At 46.9% G+C, this 21945-nt stretch overlaps 1 non-coding gene across 1 annotated transcript; it reads right to left on the minus strand.

Moving 5' to 3' along the window:
* Nucleotides 1-16929: 16929 nt before the first annotated feature.
* Nucleotides 16930-17013, minus strand: Trnal-cag (transfer RNA leucine (anticodon CAG)). The gene has a single exon. It is a non-coding gene; the product is annotated as a tRNA-Leu (tRNA).
* Nucleotides 17014-21945: the final 4932 nt, after the last annotated feature.

Below are 21945 nucleotides of genomic sequence, written 5' to 3' on the forward strand. Positions count from 1 at the left end.
AGAGCTTCTGCGTAGCGACGGCTCACGTTTCTCATACCAAATGGTCATACTACGAGGGTACTGCCAAATATTGAAATGGTACATTTTTGTGAAATAATCACTAGCTTTTCGAGCAACTGATGTGCTATAGATTCGCGAACAACCTGTAGTATGGACACACATAAATTCGTAGCTAATGCTGTAGCATCAGAAAAATAGCGGGCCACTGTACGCGATCTCCATCCCCATAATTAACGCATTCATTTTTTAGTTTTCTGAGTGGACGAAAGAATGTATTCATACATGCCTACTCCATCCCACACGCAAAAAGGGTGTTTTAGTGTAATTTATTCTAACGTAACCTAAGCCAACGTAGCCTAACTTTAACCAAGCTTAAGTGCCTTATCTGCATTCCATTCGCATCCCACCACGCACCAGAATAAGGCGATTCCAATGCAATCTACTCAAACCTAACTTAACTTAACCACCCTATACTAAAACAAATTTTTACTATGTTTTCAATTGGTGCGTGAAGCTACGGAACAACCCGTAAAGTGCTAGAATGATTAAGCTGATACCAGTTGAAGAATACTTATATATTTCACTATCTTTTCAATCGGTGCGTGAAGCTACGGAAAAACCCATAAAGGGCTAGAATGATTAAGCTGATACCAGTTGAAGAATACTTATATATTTCACTATCTTTTCAATCGGTGCGCGAAGCTATCGAACAACCCGTAAAGGGCTATGTAATGATTAAGCTGATACCAGTTGAACAATACTTATATCTTTCACTGTCTTTTCAATCGGTGCGTGAAGCTACGGAACAACCCGTAAAGTGCTGGAATGATTAAGCTGATACCAGTTGAAGAATACTTATATATTTCACTATCTTTTAAATCGGTGCGTGAAGCTATGGAACAACCCATAAAGGGCTAGAATGATTAAGCTGATACCAGTTGAAGAATACTTATATATTTCACTATCTTTTCAATCGGTGCGCGAAGCTATCGAACAACCCGTAAAGGGCTATTTAATGATTAAGCTGATACCAGTTGAACAATACTTACATCTTTCACTATCTTTTCAATCGGTGCGTGAAGCTACGGAACAACCCGTAAAGTGCTAGAATGATTAAGCTGATACCAGTTGAAGAATACTTATATATTTCACTATCTTTTCAATCGGTGCGTGAAGCTACGGAAAAACCCATAAAGGGCTAGAATGATTAAGCTGATACCAGTTGAAGAATACTTATATATTTCACTATCTTTTCAATCGGTGCGCGAAGCTATCGAACAACCCGTAAAGGGCTATGTAATGATTAAGCTGATACCAGTTGAACAATACTTATATCTTTCACTATCTTTTCAATCGGTGCGTGAAGCTACGGAACAACCCGTAAAGTGCTAGAATGATTAAGCTGATACCAGTTGAAGAATACTTATATATTTCACTATCTTTTCAATCGGTGCGTGAAGCTACGGAAAAACCCATAAAGGGCTAGAATGATTAAGCTGATACCAGTTGAAGAATACTTATATATTTCACTATCTTTTCAATCGGTGCGCGAAGCTATCGAACAACCCGTAAAGGGCTATGTAATGATTAAGCTGATACCAGTTGAACAATACTTATATCTTTCACTATCTTTTCAATCGGTGCGTGAAGCTACGGAACAACCCGTAAAGTGCTAGAATGATTAAGCTGATACCAGTTGAAGAATACTTATATATTTCACTATCTTTTCAATCGGTGCGTGAAGCTACGGAACAACCCATAAAGGGCTAGAATGATTAAGCTGATACCAGTTGAACAATACTTACATCTTTCGCTATCTTTTCAATCGGTGCGTGAAGCTACGGAACAACCCGTAAAGGGCTATGATATGATTAAGCGGATACAAGTTCAACAATACTTATATCCAAAAGCATCGAGTGAAAGCCGCCGAGTATTATTTGTTTTAAGACCAGTTCCTTCTCACAAAATGTGTGTCACAAACTTAATGTGCCCATATGCTTGGAGGGTACTGCAACCGTCAGTAGAAGTTCCTTTGTTCTTCGCCACAAAGCTCAGGTAAAGCACGTAAAGCGCGCTGGGTACGCCAGTACGAAATAAGAAGCCGGAATGCAGCTGGAAAGTAATACGACAATATGTTCTCTATGGGGTGGTGTGACGGGTTGCTCATTCGTTTGGCGCATCCGTTAGAGCCTAGCAGACAGCTACAGCTATAGCTTGATGACATTTGTCGCACTTCGCGCGTCCACTGGGCAACCATTCGAGTCATCATTTTCTCTATGAGCCTGTCTGTGTTCACAGCAGAATAAATGCTTACCTCATGTATACTAAAGCTTTAGTCTCTTAATAATAATAGGCTAATAAATGTTTCAGTGTTTCTTACGTCACCCCTTCCTCGAGTTGTTGGTCTTTCTACGTTTCTAGTAACGCGTCTTAGAAGCGATGCGGACACCCTGGTGGCATTTGTTTTTCGCTGATAATGCATTGGAATGAACCTTCCCTGCAGAATTCATGAAGATTGACAGAAGAAGAGCAATGCAAGCCTCTCGTGCAAAAAAACTGATGTGGTCCTTGGGGACGATTGGTAGCTGGTAGCAGGAGCCCCACCCCAGCGATGCAGAAACCTTTATAGAAGGGCAAACAAAGATCCATCCATCCATCCATCCATCCATCCATCCATCCATCCATCCATCCATCCATCCATCCATCCATCCATCCATCCACCCACCCACCTATCCATCCATCCATCCATCCATCCATCCATCCATCCATCCATCCATCCATCCATCCATCAGTAAAGATCCGTTTCCCCGAAGTCCGGTGTCGATCAGGAACCCAATCGCCCGGGCTCCGGTTGATTTGGCAGGAACGTGGCTGGGCGATGGTGTTGAAGTTCTTGGAGACAGCGGCCGAATTGAAGAACTCAAGGCGTTGAGGTTGATTAAATGAAACGAAGGTTTACATACAGCTATTTACAGTAGGATGACTGGGTACATGAGCAATAAAGAGAAAAACTTCAAACTGCAGCTAGACGCTAGCTCCGAGCGCGCACAAATCACTCGAGCTCCACAACTTCGTCTAACTCTCCTATTCTCGGAGCGTACACAAACCGCTCGAGAAACCACGGCCGAGACTCTGTCTCGCAGCAAGATCCGTCTAGTTGCCCGGTGCGGCGCTGCACCCTAAACCTCCGACGCGATCTTAACCTCGACTAGGGGGCTCCTAAATCCCAACCTACCGTTAACGGTCGAGACTCCTTGTCCCGCCGGGAACTGCCAGCTCAGCGCTCAGACAAGAATAATTTTCAACGGCCAACTTCGGCCTTATATAACCTCGAGATCACCCTCTCGGGAACGCCCCTGTAGCGTTCGTACACGCGTATGGGAGTGCCCGAATTCACGTAGACAGCTGTCACTCAGCATGCCACGGAATAGTCTTTGAGGCGCCGCCACCTCCGGGTCAACGGCACGCCCACAGACGAGCAGTTTCGTGCGACCCCGCGGGGTGAAAGCGAAAGACGGCGACCGTGCGTCATGCTGACCAGGGCGCGACAACAATAGAGACACGCCGGTAATCCCACGACCTCCACGCGTCGAGCAGACGTTCCTGGAATCCGGCGGCGCTGTTTGCTCTCTCAATGGGGGATTATCCTTGAGGTATGCGGTGGGCCAGACGATCCGTCTCCCGTGCGCGCCGTGACGAATTCGCGTCGACTGCTCTGCAGTGTTAGCAGTGCTACGTCGCTAGACAGAGCGGCGGGTTCTCACGCGCAGCCCGGGCGCCTGGCCGCTAATCTCATAAGTGGACCATCCATCCATCCATCCATCCATCCATCCATCCATCCATCCATCCATCCATCCATCCATCCATCCATCCATCCATCCATCCATCCATCTATCTATTTATCTATCTATCTATCTATCTATCTATCTATCTATCTATCTATCTATCTATCTATCTATCTATCTATCTATCTATCTATCTATCTATCTATCTATCTATCTATCTATCTATCTATCTATCTATCTATCTATCTATCTATCTATCTCTTAATGCTAATGCATGTGAAGCAATGCTTGCTTCACACGCATGAGAGCGACGTAGCGCCTGCCTCTGCGGCTCCCGATGGTCTTCGGGGAGAAAGTTAAGCCTTTCTGCTAGCTGTGTGCAACAAGGCAGAAATGTACACCTGACTCTAGACAAGAGCAGCGAAATTATAAAACGTACGTTAAGGGTCAGTCCCCATACGCGTATTATCATACCGACGTCTTTAAAAAAAGTAAGGAGCGGAGGGGGACAGGAACTACCGCTCAATTAATATGACTATTTCACATACTGACAACTCATGTAGGCGCCAATGCTGAAATAACCTATCCTAACAACGTATTTGGTGAGCAAAACTTGAATAAGCAAGAAACACTACGCTTCAATACAGCAATATGGCCATTTGAGTACTCACACCAACAAGCTTTTCAGTAAAAGAAGATCGCTTAACTCGTCATTATTTCAGCACTCCCCTCCAATTATCTTGATGCTAGTTCTTAAAAACACATAAAGCGGGCTCGTTCCCAGCGCGGCTCCATAGTTGCAATGCGTTCACTTCTTCGCGGGTAACTGGTACACTGGATGCACTCATTGACCACAAAAACGCGACCACAATCGGCAGTCGTGTGTGTTTTACGTTCCTGGTATGCGAAATATATATAAAAACTGGCCCCGTATCTGCTCACTTCGGTGAAAAAGCCCTCAAAAAGCGACCTTTTCGGTCGCCTCCGCCTCGTAAATGCCTCTCTTCTTTGCCTCGCCCCCCTCTCACACGTCTACCCTCCCTTTTCGCCCCTCCCAAGAATACGACGGAGGGGGTTTGCAAAGTCGATTCCATATTCATGCGTTCCACGGCTCGAGACATCTAGTGGAATATTTCGTTGCTGTCGAACAACATCGCCCCGAGGTCGACGAGCTTTTTGTATTTTTGGGTCGAAATGTCGGTGTCAACACATTTTTTATTTGCTACAGGTGCAAATATCAACACACATTTATTGTCAATTAAAAGAACACTGCGAGGACCTGTTGCACATTCATGTTTTGCCTCACATATGCCTAATGTTTTCTTTTTCCTCAACAATGTTGACAAGTATGAAAAGCACGTTTCCAGGTTCAGTGGTTTGAAAAGGTGCGGCCTAATGAACCAATCGTTTACACATTCTTTCAATTTTTAGCCGGAAGGCTTATGTAAGGGACAGAAAAAAAAATCCCGGGCCATCTCCACTAACGTGAAACTTTGGAAGGGACGAGGCATGCAGTGTATATGTTAGTGTATTCTTGGAGCCTTCGCGTTTCTGCCAATGGAGATGAAACCGTTTGGGGGTAGAGGTACACAGCTTTTCTTTCCAAAAGTCTCTTTTCTTTGAAGCACGAAGCGGTCTAGCGCGAGGCGTAAACGAGTGTCCCGGTGTTTTTTGGTACGCGTTACGAAGCGGTCGAGCGCGAGGCGTAAATGAGTGTCCCGGTGTTTTTCTAGTACACGTTACGTACTAGCACGAGGTGTAAACGAGTTTTCCGGTGTTTTAGTACCGTGACTACATGAGACGACGATCACGACGACGACTACGATTGCAGGAGACGCCAACAGCCCCAGTTCCTAAGGGGCTTCGCCCCAAAAAAACAGACAGACAGACAGACAGACGGACAGACAGACAGACAGACAGACAGACAGACAGACAGGCCAAACATTCTCTGGTTCACGTAGCCCAAAAAAGACTATCGTCTTTGAAAACTTGCTTTGAAGTTGCGGCACTCCTTTTATAATCAGGTATTGATTTGGCCCGAATAACCATAGCCGCACGCCATTTTTACCAAGGCCTTTTTCCCCCCATGAACAAGACCTGCGTATCTCGCCGCTAACTTCGTGCGCGGCCAGCTTCTCAGTGCGGAGCAGCTATGTTTGGATCCCGGCGAGGACATTGCCGCGCGTGTGTGTTATCGTCACCAGATCGCGCCAAGCCGCGGTGCCTCCTTGCCCGTTGGTGACGGGAGAGTCGTCGTGTGTTGGAGCCACGCAGTCTGCGGTCTCGCTCCCACTCTCTTGGCACGGCCGCTCGATGGAGACAAGGTTCTTTCCATCGAGCGGCCGTGCTCTTGGCATGCAGGAATGGAGGCAAAGAGACGCCACGACAGAAATAAAAAACGCTCACAATGATGTCACGGGGAGACTACGTCGCCAGCGCAGTTGTGCGTTGGCCACAGAGCGCGCGAAACCACGGAACATCGCAGAAAGCGCAGGGCACGTTCCGGGAAGGGCGGCCAATGCGGAGCTGATTTGGCGGGTTTTCCGGTGGAGCTATTCCTGTCACGCGCTTGGCGACTCCTGTCCGCTCGTATCGAGCTCGTTGGACGGCATGTTGCAAAGACCGCCACGGAGAAATGAAGTGGCTGCACAGTGTTTGCATACCTATACGTACTTTAAAAGCGAAAGCCTTAGCTGACTCAGCTGCCGCCGTGGCTCACTAAGGCGTTGCGCTGCTGAACACGAGGTCACGGATTCGACTCCCGGCCGCGGCGGCCGCATTTCTGATGGAGGCGAAAAGCAAACGCGCCCGTGTGTACGAGACTTCGGCGCACGTTAAAGATCCCCAGGTGGTCAAAATTAATCCGGAGCCCACCGCTGCGGTGCGCCTCATCGCCTGCGTTGCGTCTCGCGTTAAACCCTACAATCAATGAATCAATCTTCGCTGACTCATCGAACACGAGGGAGAGAGAATAAATATTTTTATGTATGGAGCAGAGGCGATGTGTGGGCCTCGCCCACACCCATGTGCGGGGCAAATCTGGAGTACGTTGGCACTTCCATTTTATATGGTAGAGCGTGCCAGGCTGGGGACAGAAAGCACAGAGGGAAGGTTGTTGGGAGGGGAGCTGAGACGAAGGCGGGTAGGATGTGGGGTATTCATCTCGAGCCGCCGCCAAGTTGTAACTTCCTCTCTGGAGAGGTGCTAGTGTGGCGGTGGGAGGCAGCGGCGAGTTTGCTTGCAATTAGCGAGAATCTCTGTGTAGCCACTCAGTGGGTGGGGTTGATCTTGAGAGAGTAGACATTGGCCCCCGTCGGCAATAGCTCGGTGTATCAAATCGCGAGTTGCGGCATGAGATTGCCGGAGACGGCGGCGTGGCCAGGAGCCCAGACGATGCGGATATCAGTGGTTGTCGAGCAGTTTTTGAGGATGAGGGCATCGTTGAAGTGTTCGTCACAGTCAACATGAATGGAACCAAAATGGCCGCCGCTGGAAAGAGAAAATAAAGTGGGTTCCTCTGGGATTTGAACTCGAATCGCCGGAGCAGCAGCACCTACGCCAAGATAATGGTATCTTGTATCTTGGGGCAAGCTACAAGATAACACTTGCGGTATCTTGTATCAACATAATAAAAGTGCTATCGCACGGCAAATGCTACGTGACGAAAAAGGCCGCTGCGCGAATGACCGACTGCGAGAGCACAGAGCGGCAGTTCAATCAGTCTAGGGGGCAAGCCATTTGGCTAACCACTACCCTCGCTGCACTTGTACACAAGAGTTCGAGGGAGCACAAGTCATAATATTCGAAGCCTACCAAATTAACAATTAGCTCACTAAAGGTGCAAGCTCATCTTTGCTAGCAGATTAGCGAACAAGGGAAATATCCTGACCCAAGGTTTGTTAGTTCAGACAGTAAAAATGACAATGAGGAAGTGCCACAGCAGCAGACGCAGAATTCCCATCATCGTCATCATACGGACGAAGGCTTGCGAAGACGGCGGCTTGGCGGAAGCATCCCCTAGCACCGTCTTTGTCGAAGGCGGGCCTCCCTCCGTGCGGTGTGTCGGCGGTAGTTCCAGGAAGGGGGCAAGGCAGCAGCGTCTGCGAGTGAGTGCTGAACACGCAGGAATTGTCGCGGCTTGAAGCCTTTCACGCTACCGGAGCAAAGCCTACTTTCGTACTCCGAATCCCTCCTCTACTCGAGCCTATGGTTCAGAAGATCCCTGAAAGCCGTTTCCGCATGTAAAGGCATTGCGGTGTCCTCCGCTCAGTGTATCCGAGCAAATAATAAGTGGAGTGGAGGACAGACTCGGAACACGGCCACTGGTAATCTAACAGTGACGACACAGTCGATTTGTTTTAAATGCTTTTTATGTCGTCCATTGCGTAATGCGTCGTACGTGAGCCCTCATCGACCATGCTAAGCATTCGTGCCTATGACTCCCGTAAAATAACCTTCAAAGCAAGGATTCCGGAAGGGTGTGGGGGAGTGGTTAAGACCCCCTGTTTTCAAAAAGACGCGGATCAGCCCGGTCTTGGCATGATTATACAAGTCATGGCTACAAAACCTACAAAAAAACCTGGCGGGCGTTTTCCCAAGTGCGGCGCTCACTACTACTCAGTCGTTTTGACAAAGCACACTTGCCAAGGCTAAAGGTTTGATTCAACATTCGTCTTGCTTGTTTTCTTTAGTTATAACTTGTTGCCGACATAAAACTGTAGAGCTTTGCTCTTTCCTGTAATGGGAGTAACTGCATTTATGCCGATTATTTTCCTCGGGGTTCTCTATGTATCACGCGTAAAGGCGCTTGCAATTTCAATTCGAGTGCCACGGAGGGCACTACTACTCTTTCGAAACAAAACAAATTTAAGCCCTAATATTACGCTATGTAGGATGTCTGAAGGGGCAAAAACCTATTGCGTAAAATAAATATTGTTTGGATAAAAATTAAGTGGAAAAGTCATATGACTTAACCGTATGAGTAACTGCTGATGCCAAAAAAACGTTTTACGACCACACAGTGTCAAAAGAAAAGGCAAAGAGTGGGCGCGCATATACTGCAGGTAGCAAAAAATGGATATCGAGCAAATGGTTTCCCTAAGATTTAAAAATCCTCATCAGCGATTGTACCGAGCACCCCCCCCTTCAAAACACTTCCCAATCCTCGGCTTCAGGGCGTAGGGCGGAAATCATGATGGAAGATTTTTATTCAGTGTCAACCATTAAAGGTTTTTTACACCCATTGCTACTAGTGGTCCAGAGTCTATTGGGACCTGGCGGCTGCCTGAGCTTGACTAATGATCGGCTGTTGAGCTTCTCTCAGCTGCGCATTATACACTCCCAAGTGTATATTGTGTGTGTACCGCCTGATATCTGTGGAACCGTTCATATCGTATAGACCATGCTTGTCAGGCTTTCACAATGTTTGCATTTTGGTTCAAATTGACGGAAGGGAAGAGCACTGTACTAGCAGGAAAGAGAAAAGCCAGGCTGATAACAAGGTAAGGAATGGAGACATGGTCATCACAATCATCTAGACTTTCGCGAAATCTACATGTGGTGTTTTTTATGTGTTCTGGGGCCAACGTTTACGAGTCTTTTCCATAGGTTGCTCTTTTTTTTTGTCTGTCCTTGATGGACCTTCTGGGTGTTAGCGGTGTAAAAACAGTTTCGGCACTTTAGCAGTGCTGTATGAGCGCCCACCGGAAATTAGACAAAAACATCGTTCGGAAAACGAAGTTTTCCAGCCAACCCCATTCGTACTCAATTATTAAAAGATGGAAACGATGCAGGCGCGCGTGAAGCAACTCGATAATACATTCGCCTGGTTTGGTTTTTTGGTTTTTACTTTTTTTAGAGGGCGGCAGCTTTAGTTGCACAGCGCAATTTAGGCCCTAGGCTATGTTGCCGCTCCTAAACTCCCCACGCACGTCGACCCGACTTCAGGGAGTGGGGTAACAGAGTTAAGGTAATGATCTCCCCCGAACAAAGGAAAAACACATCCGTTACGCAAACCTGCTAAAAAACAGATATACCTTGCAGACAGGTCGAACTTGTGCCCCAGGTAAATAGGTGCACATTCCCCTTTCAGAGACACCAATAAACCCTACACTGGGACCGTATTTGGCCACAATGACCACGCGTGGGACAGGACCAGTGAAATAGCAACATTCAAACAAATGCGTCACATAAAACGCAAACAAACCTCTTTCGAAGCATTGTAACCTCCCTGTCACTTGTAAAGGACGAAATCATTCTGCTAATAAACTGTCAGCGTTACTGGTAACTTGCAAAAATGGAGTTACCAAACACGTTCAGTTGCATAAACGCCACCAAATTCCTTTCGCCTGCTTGCGGCGAAAAGGCATCATTGATGCTATGTAACTTGACATCCCGTGAAAATGTGCGCAGCAGCTCCGTTGCTCATCCGCAATCCGTGTTCATTGCAGCTTGCAGAGAAGAGCTGATGGCGGCTCTGTCGCTACCCACTTTTCCCTGTGAATCTTGCGGTGACTGCTTCGCCAAACAGGAGTACCTGGACATGCACCTTCTCCAGACGCACGCCACGCGGCCGCAGGAGAAATACCGGTGCTCGTTCTGTCCATACTCCACCAAACACAGGTGATAAAGAGTACCATTACCAGCTTTATGGTTGTATAAAATACAGAAGTGCACCTACGCATTCACAACGGAATGGATACAATGTCCTCTTCCATGACAGGGTTGCAACCAACCACATCATCAAAATCTTTACGCCTGCTACAGACACCCCTACCGATGCCAGAGCAACTGTTTTTGCCATGATGTGGGTGACTCGTGAATAGATAGCTTGTTCGCGCTTGCCTCCTATTTGTTCCGATGCGAGAGAGACAGTAAAAAATCTATACTGAAACCTCCGCACGCAAATAAATGTTTCTTAATACACACGTTCTGGCCGATACAAAAACAAGTCATCTTTGAGGGGTGCCATGTACGTACAAAAAGGGATGTCCATATTCCATCAATCTGCTCTGCCTCCACGTTACATTATTGTTGAAAGAACAGTTAAGCTGTTTTGAAGGAGGCATAAAATACCAATGGCTAGTGCATCATACTCTCCTGCTCTTCTCTAATGGTCTTTTCATTCTCCCTGCGAGTATATTGTGGGAAAAAGTAGAGGCCCCTTTATAGAAAGAAAGATCGTTAAAACGCTGAGCATTCGCGATTGCAACCTGAGTCTAATCCGAAGTCCTAAATCCCCTCCCAAAGTCGAAAATCCAAAGTTCCCAAGTCCAAAGCCGAAGTCCATTTCAACTGAGGCAAACGCAGCGTTCCGATTCGCGGTCATATAAGTAGACAGCTTACGACGCATTCTAGTTAGACGCCTTAAGAAACAAGAATTGGAACATGTTTAAGATATATTTTCTTAAAGACATCTTGCTTGTTGACGCTATCGTAGCGGTAGTGTTCCTTCCATTAGCGCAGTCCCCATAAACTAAAATCGGTTTCAAAAACATTGGTGCAGGAATGACGGGCGGACTTCAGCAAAATGGACCTCGAATATGATAAAAAATAGAAAATTCCGTAATCTGTGTAAAACACTTTGGTTCCGCCTCGTGACTATTACGCCACGGGGTCAAGAACCGTTAAGGTGCACAAAGGAATAATGCTTATAAGTAACGCACCTGCTCCTAAGTCACGGCAGTGGGTTAGCGATAGGGCTCAACTATAGAGTGCGCTCTCCAGACCTTCCTTTAATTTCTTCACTCGTAGTCAGCTATCACTTTATGGCTGCAAATATTGTGTCAGTCTGAAGGGAAACACAGAGCTCTGTGTAGATGCCTCTTGAATCTGATCCGCTATGCTCCAGAAGGTTACACGCGGCATACGGTTTGAGGCATAGAATACGAGATGAGGCATAGAAACACATACGAGATAAGGCATAGAACTTTTGTTTACCTAAAAATGAGTACTTTATGAACACCACTGTCCCCTATGCTTTCTTTTTCAAACATTTCCCTCCCAAATTTTAGCGCACTTATAGCACGTACATTCATGTACAAATTAAATACGAACTTGAATACGAACTTGAAATATTTAACCTGAACACACAAATAGTACAAGATCTAACCATACAACTCAAATTGTCCGATGGCTTCATAACAGAAAAAAGTTCGAAAATGTGACTTTCCAAACATACCCCAACGACGTCACTATGTACTTTCCACGAACGACATTCTTCTGTATTGAGAGTTCTAGTTGATACTTTTATGAACGCTTTTCAGTCATCCATGACTCTACACAAAGTACCACGTGTATTACTTTGCATGGATCTGACGCCATTACCCCTTTGTGAGGGACACTCTTTCCAGACTTTAAGCAGTGAGATGAGCGCACTTGTACCACGTACACAAAGTACCACGTGTTTTACTGACGGTATGTACTCTTGCACTTTCTGGCATCTTTTTCACGGACTCCAGCTCGCTTCTGAAGGGACACGAGCGCACGCACACCGGTGACAGGCCTTACGTCTGCAGCATCTGCGAGAAAGACTTCACCAGCCCATCCGCCCTACAGGAGCACCTGGACGTCCACGCAGGAAAGAAGCCTTACGCATGCGCAGAATGTGGCCAGCGCTTCGCACATCATGGGGGACTGTACAATCACAAGAAGCAGGTGCATTCAAAAGGTGACGAGCGTTTCGCTTGTCCCGAGTGCGGCAAACGCTTCGCCTTGAAATCCACATTTAGCCGTCATCTCAAGGTGCACGTCATTGCCATACCGCGCGCGTGAAGAGTTGCGACAAAGAAATCCACCCGGTGAAACTCGCGGTGTCCTGTAGAGAGAAAGGGTGGTATAAATAACCGTTAGATACACTGAAGATTTGGCCTGGGATCATGCCGACTCAATAAATAATGCTAAATTGGCCATCTGTCGCAAACTGCATGTAATTGGTGTAGTGGAATCTTGAGAAAAATTGGTGGCGTCTGCTGTCAGACCCTTGCCTTCTTTGCCTTGCCCTCTCCTATTATACAGTGCCATCTTGGAATGGTACTTTTGGCGGGAACTGAAAGGTGCTTCAGTTCGTAAACAAAAAGTTCTCTGGCACCCAATGCTGATCGAAGACTGTCCGTGAGTGTTAATATGCCCTTTTCGTCGCTGCCCACATTTTGTAGTACACAATAAAACACTTCTTCACTGCAGCCGTCGTGTCGTCCACGTGGGACTAGAGAGAAGGAAACCAGCCTACTTTTTTGGTTGTCTTATGAATTCAGAACAGTACTGAATGGGTGCCTTTTATATGGGATAAACGCCACTTGAACGTGGTTGAAGGCTGTTTCCCTGGCCACAAGTGCTTTTGACATACGGGCGTTTTTGCTTTTCGCCTCCATCAGAAAAGCGGCCGCCGCAGCCGGGAATCGAACACACGACCTCGTGCTCAGAAGCGCAACGCCTTAGCCTCTGAGCCACCGCGGCGGGTTTAGAAGTACTAAAAGACCAGGGAATAGGGGAAACCTACATAAGACTTCTAGAAAACGCCGATTTCGCGCTACAGACGCCGAGTTCGCGAAGCCGTTTGCCGTGGTTTCTAGCGCGTGCTAATGCACGCGTCCACTTTGGGAGCGATGTGAAAGCCTGCAGATTTTAAAAAGTGATCCCGGCCTTCTAACCATGGAGAACCTTCAGCGGCAAGTTCGGAAATAAATGTGAGGTGCGACATCCGGGTCTCCGACGAAGGGAGAGGGGCCGCCTTCAGTGCTGTGTCTCTATCCCTGCACCACTTGTGAAAGCTGCGCCAACTTTTTTTTGTATTTTGTGTACACCCGATGCACAGACACGCACCGGTTACCTCCGGGGCCTGTTATGCTTTTTTTTTCTATATGAAGCCAACCGAAGTTCCACTTGCCCACCGCGGTGGCTCAGTGGCTAAGGCGTTGCGCTGCTCAGCACGAGGTCATGGGTTCGATTCCCGGCCGCGGCGGCCGCTTTTCTGATGGAGGCGAAAAGCAAACAAAAATGACACCACCTTCCCGCGAGGGACCCCCTGAGTTGATGCGAAGCATCTCGGAGGTTCCGAAACGTTCACGAGATTGGGTATCCAAATAACAGAAAATGACGGAACTCCGGACGGTGCAGCGTGACTCAACCGAAGCAGCAACTGAGGGAGCGGCGCGCGGACCGGGTTTATTATTTAAAGCAGATGGAGTGGAGAGAAGGAGATGAGAGAGGAGACGGGCATGCGCGCTTGTCGCGCAGCTGGGGTGATGAGTAGCGCGCGCGCTATCGCACAGCTGGCGTGGAGAAGGGGAGGGGAGAAGCAGCGCGCGCGCTATCGCACAGCTGGTGGGGAGAGGGGGAGAGGTGCGGACGGATGACGGACGGACGACGGACGACAGAGCCGAGAGCAAGAGATGCTTTGCATCTAAAACGCCCGTGTGTACCAGATTTCGGCGCACGTTAAAGATCCCCAGGTGGTCGAAATTAATCCGCAGCCCTCCACTACGGCGCGCCTCATCGCTTGCGTTGCGTCGGCGCGTGAAACCCTACAATCAATCAATCAAGTTCCATTTTACTTCGATGTGTCTAGGATCCTACCGCCAGGACTTCTTCGAAATGTTCGAGAACTCTACATAGATAGCTATGTTGTAAGGTTAATATGTCACAAACGATTAAAACGAATACAAGAAAACATGCAGACAAGCGCACTTTACGAGGTAGATAATGAATTACTAAAGCAGGTTGATGGTTATAACTCCCGTGGCACATTATTAGATGTAATCTAAACCAAGTGAAAAATGAGGCGCACAGTTTTTATGAGCGACGTTCAATCCTGTAAATTTTCTGAAATTTTCGGAAGTAAGCTAGGGTGCTCACAAAAAAAGTTTGCGTGCATCCAATGTGTACTTTTGCCTTTTTCTATTAACATATCGGGCAGAAACTTGGTGCTTCATTAGCCCCTTAAATGGAAACTTTAACGGACCCAAGGAGCCATAAAAAGAAAAATGATAGGGGTAGCACTAAAACATAGAAAACAGAAGCGTGGATTAAAGAACGTAGGTCAAAGCCTTTTTAGGTAATTTACTCGAAAGTGAGGTGGAGCCAGTTAGGTAATGCTCTCGATGGACAACAGGTGGCGCGGCATACATAATCGAGTGGCTAATAAGGTACACTAACGAAATACAGAAAGACCAAGAACTTGACGCAAAGGTGTCCTAAAAAGCCTAGGGAGTGGCGAAGCATGAAGTGTATAAGTGTATTCTTGGCGCCTTGGTGTTTTTGTCCACGTAGATGAAACGTTGAGCGCGAGGCGTTGAAAAACGAGTGTCCCGGTGTATTAATACACTCTTAATAAAAAACGCCGTAAAAGGGTAGTAATGGCGCTGTTTACTAACTCCTTACGAACCTTACTACCACGCGGTACGCTACGTAGGCTCTGACACTAGCAACTGCATGGTTAGGAAATTAACTCGGTGTTAGAAATAGTATACACTACATTAAGGTCGTGAATGACTAGGTTATGCATGGCCAGTTAGTAAACGCGTGTAGCTCAGAAGGGTGTTATGGCTCGGACTTTACTTATGAAGGTAGCGGTGCTTACCGCCTGCTTCAGTTAGTAACCCTGACTACTGCTGGATTTACTACATCGAGTTATTAGGTACCTAGGGTATACCGGGACAAGTAATTTGTTAGTGTTCCGTTAGAGAATGTCACAACCTTATTTTTAATATTGTACCGTGACTACATGCAACGACGATGACGACAACAGGAGACGCTGACAGCCCGAGCCCCCAACGGTCTTCGCCCCTAAAAGTTATGGGCAAAAAAGTGGAGTAGGAAAACGCAGGACGCAAGAGGCCTACAGCCTTTGGGACAGCTTCGTCTTCCTGTAAGCAAGCACAGGCCGATTATGATGATGATGATGATGATGCCCCCATCCCAGCCAAGCTGTGCGCTCCCCGCGACACGGTGCGCAGACTTGGCCGTGGCTCGGGCGGCCCCGCGCACACAGTCGGCTGCCAAGTTGATGGGAGGTGACGGCGGCTGCCTATTGCAGGAACTTCCACCTGTTTGTCTGCCCTGAATGACAACAGCGCATATTCAGCAAATGGCTGCCATACACAGCGGGTTCAGGTGTAGCGATGTGTGCCTTTGTGTGGACGTGGCAGGTGTCTTGGGAGGAATGACTTCACAGATCAGACGATGCAGCGTATTTTTATTTAGAGAGTACAATAATTACGTTTATTGGTAACTTCGAGGAAACAGGAGCTTGGGTAAAATGTCGTCTTAGATAGCCTAGCATGCGATTAGCGTTTTATGTAACGGAATCGATCTGCGATGTCCAGGTTAGGCCTAATGTTTGGCTTGCGCTAGGATGACGATAACATCACACGATTTCCAGGGGAAGGTGATTTGCGGTGCATAATATTGAGCGTGTCTGGTACATGGAAATACGAAAAGCATTGCACTAACTCCATTTCCCGTTTTTTGTAACGGGTTACAATGTAACTGAAGTCAGGCTGTAGCTGCACGTGGTTGTGGCTGTGACATGTAATTTGGTGGTAAATGTCAGTCATCCCCATAAAGGTGCACTGAACAAGAAATATAGACAGGTAACTTATAAAGGCATATTAGAAAGAGTAAGGAACATAGAGCTGAAACTTGAGGCGCACCGGATGTTCCGTCATTAGGGTGATAGTCTAACTGGTCATTGTGCGTAATGAAGGCCATTGCTAAGGAACAGTTGCAATCATAGCAGTATCTGGGCATCAATATCCAGGTGAGGGGTGGGGTAGATAAATCGTATGTAGTGTGGCTTACCTGACCAAAAGCTTTGAAAAAATCCACCAATATACACTCAACTAAGGAAATGCCAGGGTACGTATCCTGCGAGTGAGTGAAGTGCAGTAACTGTGTTTTACACACAAAGGAACTCATAAATCTATTTTGCGCCAAATAAAGAAACAATTAATCTCAAGAAAATAATAAATGTGCGAATAAAGTGCGTGCTACACAATTTTGCAAGGCAAGCTTGTCAAAAACTTTTTTTATCATTGTATCATTAAAAAGATGCTGTAAACATAAATAGTTTTAAGTGTCGTGACTATGTTTTGAATTCCAGGCAGACATGCTCGTCAGATTCACCACAGAAAAAAAGAAAAAGTAATGTCAGAAGTGGGATTCGAACCCACGCCCGGAAGACCGGACTGCGACCTGAACGCAGCGCCTTGGACCGCTCGGCCATCCTGACAGACAATAGCCTCGCAGCGAAAGAGTGTCTGGTGCTCTCTCCTACTTGAAAAATTAAACGCGTTTGCACTCCCGGCATTTCCTTCTATAGTGCTAGTGGAGTATTAAATGTCATAAAACCGTCGATAAAGCCACCATGTAAAAACATCGGCGTAGCATGAACCTAGAATCGAAGCTTGAATGGAAAGCGCTTAAACTTTGACTAGTAAACAAGGACGAGAAAAACTACAACACAGGACGAAGCGCAAACTAACAACTGATTTATTTACGTGGATGAACATATATATACACACGTGCTTGTGTGGAAAGGAGACACAAAAAACAAAAAGATACAAAAAGATACAAAAAAGTTTGAACGTGTGTGATTACAACTGCACACTGTGTACAAGAAGCGCGTGCTCAGTTCTTAGCGCGACAAGAAGTCTATTTCTCTTTTTGATAATGTGATAGATGGTGCGCTGACGTAATCCCCTTCTTTACCAGAAACCATGCTGTATGTTTCCCATATCTCGCGCTGCATCTTGTTTCTGGACCTCAGGAGCACTGACGTTTTATCGTACTCAGGCGTGCATCCAGACCTTCTACAATGCTGTGACAAGTTGCTCGGCGCATTTATCAACGAGCACGCGTACTTGTGCTCCCGGAGCCGTTCATTGAGACAGCGACCAGTCTGGCCGATGTATGACTTGCCACCATTAAGCGGAATCTTGTACACAACACCTTGTTCACATTTCACAAACTTCTGCTCGTGCTTAACACCACAGCTCGGTTCAGTAGTGCCGTCATGTCCCTCCCTGTTGACTTTCCTACAAAGGCCCCTTAATTTGTTGGGCGCTGAAAAGACAACGCGCACGTCGTGTGCGCCGGCTACCTTTTTTAGTCTGTGCGATATAGCATGAACGTATGGTAACACCACTGGCCTTTTTTGCTTTTCTTTTTCTTTGCCGTCTTTTTCCGCTTTTCGCTCCTTCCCCGCCTTCTTCAACACTTTTTCTGCGACTGATGCAATGACTTTGTCCGGGTACCCCGCGCCCTTCAGTCTTTTTTTCTGCAGGATGATGCTCTCTTGCACGTTGTCACAACTTGACTGCTTGATGGCCTGTTCCAGACATGACACCGCAATGCCTCGTTTTATGGTTTTTGAGTGGGCTGTCGTATACGGGAGCAGACCTTTTTCTGTACGTGTCTTGTACATCCAGCCCACAGTTGCCAAACTTGATCGACAAGTCAAGGTACTGCAGGCAGGTCTCCCTGGGCTGCTCAAAGGTGAAATCTAATGATGAACAATGAAATCTTCATGAACAATGCTGGTGTGAGTGCTGCGGATTTTCTAGGGCTCATCAAGATGTATCTGCACTCGCTGATCATCGAGTTTCAAGGAGAGCTGTTCTCACAGAGGGACGGCATTTGTATAGGTTCCAGCATTGCCCCTGTGCTGTGTGACCTATTCCTCTCAGAAGGTGACCGAGCCTTGCAGGAGGCCTTCCATGACAAGGGGGTTATCAAGTGCTTCAGGTATGTGGACGACTTCCTTGTGTGTACTGAGATGGGGCGCTGCACTCGGGACAATGCGCTGAATATACTAGAAATGTTCAAAGAAGCGCACGAAGGACTAGATTTCACCTTTGAGCAGCCCAGGGAGACCTGCCTGCAGTACCTTGACTTGTCGATCAAGTTTGGCAACTGTGGGCTGGATGTACAAGACACGTACAGAAAAAGGTCTGCTCCCGTATACGACAGCCCACTCAAAAACCATAAAACGAGGCATTGCGGTGTCATGTCTGGAACAGGCCATCAAGCAGTCAAGTTGTGACAACGTGCAAGAGAGCATCATCCTGCAGAAAAAAAGACTGAAGGGCGCGGGGTACCCGGACAAAGTCATTGCATCAGTCGCAGAAAAAGTGTTGAAGAAGGCGGGGAAGGAGCGAAAAGCGGAAAAAGACGGCAAAGAAAAAGAAAAGCAAAAAAGGCCAGTGGTGTTACCATACGTTCATGCTATATCGCACAGACTAAAAAAGGTAGCCGGCGCACACGACGTGCGCGTTGTCTTTTCAGCGCCCAACAAATTAAGGGGCCTTTGTAGGAAAGTCAACAGGGAGGGACATGACGGCACTACCGAACCGAGCTGTGGTGTTAAGCACGAGCAGAAGTTTGTGAAATGTGAACAAGGTGTTGTGTACAAGATTCCGCTTAATGGTGGCAAGTCATACATCGGCCAGACTGGTCGCTGCCTCAATGAACGGCTCCGGGAGCACAAGTACGCGTGCTCGTTGATAAATGCGCCGAGCAACTTGTCACAGCATTGTAGAAGGTCTGGATGCACGCCTGAGTACGATAAAACGTCAGTGCTCCTGAGGTCCAGAAACAAGATGCAGCGCGAGATATGGGAAACATACAGCATGGTTTCTGGTAAAGAAGGGGATTACGTCAGCGCACCATCTATCACATTATCAAAAAGAGAAATAGACTTCTTGTCGCGCTAAGAACTGAGCACGCGCTTCTTGTACACAGTGTGCAGTTGTAATCACACACGTTCAAACTTTTTTGTATCTTTTTGTATCTTTTTGTTTTTTGTGTCTCCTTTCCACACAAGCACGTGTGTATATATATGTTCATCCACGTTAATAAATCAGTTGTTAGTTTGCGCTTCGTCCTGTGTTGTAGTTTTTCTCGTCCTTGTTTACTAGTCAAAGTTTAAGCGCTTTCCATTCAAGCTATGCATAACCAACTAGCCCCAACAGATGCCCTGTTAACTAGAATCGAAAACGAGAGGCATGACGTTACCCCCTACTATCACACCGTATAGTTCGGATATATTTTAGAACTTTGCAAAAATCTCTGAATACTAAAACGAATAAACATGAATAACTAACACACATTCCACCCCCTTGTTGTGCGCTCGGTACCCCGAAATTCAAGTACACCACACGCGGTGTGGAGACGGCAATAGAAGGGTTCACAATATAGCGCAGATGCGTTATTGAGGCTATTTGATTACAACAGATGCGAATATCAGTACGTTTAAATTTGCTTCGCAAGCACAATGATTTTCTGAAAAGCTTTACGATCACCTATTCTTTACCAATGAGGTTACTGCACTATATATATTGCTATGGGTTTTAAGCAGCGAAGTTAAAGCTCGGAGGGGGCGAGGGCTTTATTGATATAGAAAGTGGAAAAGAAGTGGACTGGGGATATTTTGAACTCATTTGGGAGTTCGCCCGCATACAACCCAGTCCGGCGGAAGGGGAGAGGGGGAATGAAATGGGATAGGTGAGAACAAATTGGGGCAGAGAAAGAAGGAGAGAGAGAAAGAGATAAGGAGTGCGTAAGGCTGGCCGGCAGGCATTGGGCTACAGTTAAAGCTCAGACGCAGTCTATGGCAAGCTATAACAACTAAACCTTGGCATCGTGAAACTGAGCGGCACTTTCTTTACCCGCTGGCGTTTTCACTTCGCAACCCGATCACAGTCAGCCGCCGTAAGGTTACCATTTTTATAAAGAACACGTGCCCACCTCGACTTTATTACTCACTATGCTCGAGATGGCACCTAACACGTATTGATATAGCCAGTTGAGACTTGCTTTATATATATGGATGCCGCAACTCACAGGCTTTGGTGATTTCTCTGAAAAATTGATAAATTATCTTCGTATAAAATTTCAGCTGCCGGGGGGATTAAATTTCGCACCCTTGGCGTTGCCTTGCTGCTACCCGCTAGAGAACGCCACCAGTCTAGCCTTTCCGGACGTGTGTGACTGCTTTGGAATCGGGCACCAGAGAGCGCGACTGACTAGCGTTTGAAGACTACGTAGAGTCAGTGTTACTAGGAAAAGCTTCGGCAATTCAATGTACAAACTCTGCTAAAGTGATTTACAAGAAACAATTTCGTGGGAGATTGAAATGTATGCCGGATTTCAGGCACTTCGCGAGTACAAACCCTCCTGGGGCTTCACTCTATTGGAGAGCAATATATGAATATAATGAACTTGATTCCGACCTCAACAAGTCCAAGTTGAAATAAAATATTTGTGGTTCCCTTTTCCACCACTTGCTATCATCTTCTTATCGTTTTAACATCATATACTCAGGATATCGTCTTGGTGTTATCGGTACGCCGTTCAACCCAGCCATAACTGTAGTAGAACGGAAGCTTGTTCTAGTTGGTAGCTGATCATCTTTGTGTTCAAAGCGCTCTCAACACAGAAACAAAGAAAGAAAGCGCCGGGTCGTGTCTTTTTTTTTTTCTTCGTCCCTGAGTTGAGAGTGCTTTGAAGACCAAGACGCCAGCCATAGCTGTCGGATGTTCCGTGACCGATTAGCCGTGGCCAGCAGGGCTTGTTTGTCGGACGGCAGGGGTGGATAACTAAATATAGACAGCTGTGTATTCCGCAGCTTTACAGCTACAGCTGTCGATAGTTTACTGTAAGAGGCGCTTTTTTAGTTGTATGTTTATCGCCTTGTGTCCATCGCCAGTCCCTTGGAGCATGTCCACACAAGCACCGACCATAACACCGAAATGTTTTTGCTTTATCGGAAGACCGACTGACCCACACTATGGCCGCCATGCTGCTCAGGCGGAAATCATGACCACACGAGCATTGTCTGCGAACAGGTTGCAAGTGCTGGTTGTATTTGCGTGTTTGGGGGCGTGGAAGGCTGCAGACATCCTCGTTTTCAGATCACCATACAACGCGAAACAGCAACACACCAGAATTACCTATTCTGCCTGCTACATTTTCCGCACCCACGTACACATAACCTCTATGCACCTGGGTGGTGGACGAAATATGGCAAGCCTATTACGTAAATATGAAAAGTCATCTGCGTACGGCCGATACCCACATAAGCGCTCAAGGGGCATGCCCCATACAAACGGATTTAGGAAGGTGAGTGAGTGAGTGAGTGAGTGAGTGAGTGAGTGAGTGAGTG

The sequence above is a fragment of the Haemaphysalis longicornis genome, unplaced genomic scaffold, assembly GCF_048455015.1.
Source record: "Haemaphysalis longicornis isolate Haplotype H1 unplaced genomic scaffold, Haemaphysalis longicornis Haplotype H1 scaffold_6, whole genome shotgun sequence".
Taxonomy (NCBI): Eukaryota; Metazoa; Arthropoda; class Arachnida; order Ixodida; family Ixodidae; genus Haemaphysalis; species Haemaphysalis longicornis.